This window comes from Otolemur garnettii, unplaced genomic scaffold (genome assembly GCF_000181295.1).
Source record: "Otolemur garnettii isolate 467f Iridium unplaced genomic scaffold, OtoGar3 scaffold00067, whole genome shotgun sequence".
In the NCBI taxonomy this organism is placed as follows: domain Eukaryota; kingdom Metazoa; phylum Chordata; class Mammalia; order Primates; family Galagidae; genus Otolemur; species Otolemur garnettii.
Genome location: NW_003852462.1, coordinates 9337483 through 9340815, shown reverse-complemented (window position 1 = coordinate 9340815; position 3333 = coordinate 9337483). Strand labels below are relative to the sequence as shown.

The window sequence follows — 3333 nt, the reverse complement described above, 5'->3', positions numbered from 1 at the left end:
GGCTGGGGATTCGAACCCGCCACCTTAGGTGTACGTGGCTGGCGCCTTAGCCGGTTGAGCTATAGGCGCCAAGCCTGATTATTTCTCTTTATGGCTGCCAGGGCATCTAGAGCCTGTACCCCCACACCTAGTGTAGCACTTACTCAAATTGTTCAGGGGAATCGTGGAAGGATTGGCTGAAGGAGGCCAGGTTCCCTTAAATAAACTTGGAATGTGGTGAGAGCCAACCAGGAGGGGGGTCTGTACGAAGGCTCGAAGGTAGATATGACAACATTTATGGGGCTCTGCATGCTTCTGACAGGGGTGAAAAGAAAGTAGGTCCCAAACCCCCAGGCTGCTGTAGGGGTGCAGCTGGGGTGCTCTGTGCCTCCCACTGAAACCCCTGTTCTTTCCCCAGCACCAGCGCCGAGGCCATCTTTGCAGGGAGGGAGGTTCTTGCTCCAGCAGAAAAGGTAAGTGCGAGTCTCCGGGCCAGATGCCACCAGAAGACACAGACATGAGCAGCTTAGTTGAGAACATCCTCTGTCAGGGCAATTAGTAACTTCAGTCTTTCTTGAGCACCTGTCTGTTCTGGGGCTGATTCTAGGAACGGAAATAAAGCGCTGCCCCTCACAGAGACCCCATTTTCCTGGAGGAAACACAGGGAGGATCGTAAGGCAGCCTGCAAAGCAGCAAGCCAGGTAACATCGGGGGCAAAGAGTGCCAGGGAAGTGACTGGGGGAGACAAGGCAGAGTGACTGCGGGAAGATGGGGAAGTCAGCAACGGCCAATCTGGGGAGGTGACATTTGGTTGAGAAGAACCAAATGATCAGGTGGTGCCAATCAGGCCATGAGCTGGGGAGGAAAAAACCCAGGAGGAGGGCACGGCAAGGGCAGAGGTCCTGCAGTGGGGAACAGGAGGAACTGGATATATAAAAAGACCACAGGGGGCTCAGGGCACATAGCTCTGTGCTTAGGGCACTGGCCACATGCATTGGGGTTGGTGGGTTCGAACCTGGCCAGGGCCTGCTAAACAACAATGACAACAATAACCAAAAAAAATAAACCAGCCAGGTGTTGTGGTTGGGCACCTGTAGTCCCAGCTAGGGACGGAGGCAAGAGAATCACTTAAGCCCAAGAGTTTGAGGTTGCTGTGAGCTGTGACAGCACAGTACTCGACTAAGGGAGACACAACAAGGCTCAATCTCAAAAAAAAAAAAAAAAGACCATAGGGCTTGGTGAGAGGTAAGCCAAGAGAAGAGGGGTCCTAAATGAAGTGGGAGGGGGGTACATGGGGCCAGGCCATGCAGGGACTGGGAGGCTTTCATTCCAACTGCCAATCCGGTATTAGCCACTGCTGTGTGTCAAATTACCCCTGCATTTTGCACTTTTTTTTTTTTTTAGACAGAGTCTCACTCCTTTGCCCTGGGTAGAGTGTCATAGCTCACGGCAACCTTAAATTCTTGGGCTCGAGCAATTCTCTTGTCTCAGTTTTTCTGTTTTCAGTAGAGACAGGGGTCTCACTCTTGCTCAGGCTGGTCTCAAACTCCTGAGCGCAGTCAATCCACCTGCCTCAGCCTCCCAGACTGCTAGGATTACAGGAGTGAGCCACCTTCCCAGCCCGGCATTTTGCACATTTTTAATCTCATCGATTCTGTGGGTCAGAAGTCTGGGCAGCCTTTCTGGGTCCTCTCCCTCTGGGAGTCTCACAGGTTCTAGTCAAGGTGTTGAGTGGGCTGGAGTCATGTCTGGGTTCACCTGGGGAAGGCCCTGCTTTAAGTTCATGTCATCATTGGCAGGATTCGGTTCCTCGTGGGCCATCCATCCTGCTAAATAACAATGACACTCAGGCCTACTCTGCTCCTTGCTGGGAGGGCCAGGCCAACATGGCAGCTTGCTGCACCCAACTGTGTAAGCCCAGGAGGCAAGAGAGAGAATCTGCAAGCAAGATGGGAGTTCCACCTTTTGTAACCTGATTGCAGAAACGGCACCCCTTGCCTCTGCCATAGTCTGTGTTAGAAGCAAGTTGTAGGCCCCTCTGCCCCTGCTGGGAACCCTTGGGGGCCGTCTTCACAGGAAGCCCACGGAGGTATCAAAGCAAGGTCTGACATGTACTTTCAAAGGTCACTTTGGCTTCTTTGAGTATTGGGAGTGTGAGCAGGTGACGAACAAGAGTGGAGACCAGATGGCCAGCCAGGGGCTACTGAAAAGGTTCTGGTTTGAACCAAGAAGGTGGTGGTGGAGACCCAAGCAGTGTAGCCAAGGGGCCTTGCCAATGGATGGCGATGAGGGGCAGGTGAAGAAGAACTGGGACGACTCCTGAGCTTGCAGGGACATGTGGCTCCCACCTCCCTGAACGGAAAGGGTGGCACATTCTCTACCTCCCACAGCCCTCCCCAAGGTGACATATGTGTTGGGTGGCTGGCCAGCTCGAAGAAAGACCGTGAGCAGAGAGCAGATGTCCCCTTGTGCCAGGCTGAGGGACTGACCCATGTCTTCAGTCCCATTAGTCTGCCCACGCTCAGACCAATGAAGACAGTGAGCCACGGTGGGGGTGGGAGGCACTGGTCACCTATAACTGTGCTCACAAAGTCAGCCAGCGCTGAGAGGGCTCAGCTGGCTGTGTGTGTGGCTGTGTGTGTGTCTGTCTGTCTCAGGTGGGCTACACTCAGAGTGGGGAACAGTTCAGGGCAGGGAAAGCCACTAACACTGACCCTAGAATGCCAGGGTGTCACTAGCTAAAAAATTCCAGAATTCTTAAAATTCTTTACCTGAAAGTGTCTGCCTACACAAAACCTTTATTTGCTATACATGTAAAGAGAGAAATAGATCATTTTGTGGTTACCAAATGGGGCTTGCTACTATGTGTCTGTCTCACTGCTAAGCCCTTGATGTAACAGGTACCTCGTTTCATCCTTATGAACAACTCAGCAATGTAGACACTAGTATTATCCCATTTACTAGATGGGAAAACTGAGGCTCAGACAAGTAAAGTGACCTTGGGCACAAGGTGGCACAGTCAGGATTGGATCCAGGTCTTTCGGACTCCAAACCCAGATTCCCAGCTGCTGCTGCTGCTATGACCCTGCCCCTAGTTAGGTTGGTAGAAGATTCATTTCCTGTTACCAGAGGTGAAACTCCAGAAACAGGAGTTTATTTATTCCCTTAGAGATGGGGTCTTACTCTGTCGCCTAGGTGGGAGTGCAGTGGCACGATCATAGCTTACTACAACCTCCAACTCCTGGGCGGCTCAAGCAATTGGCAAAGGTTTTACTTCTAGGCTTGGCGCCTATAGCTCAACCGGCTAAGGCGCCAGCCACGTACACCTAAGGTGGCGGGTTCGAATCCCCAGCC

The 3333-nt window shown here is 52.4% G+C and overlaps 1 pseudogene; it reads left to right on the top strand.

The window, feature by feature from the left end:
- The first annotated feature begins 211 nt into the window (after positions 1-211).
- LOC100960695 overlaps positions 212-3333 on the top strand; it is a 14833-nt pseudogene continuing 11711 nt past the window's right edge.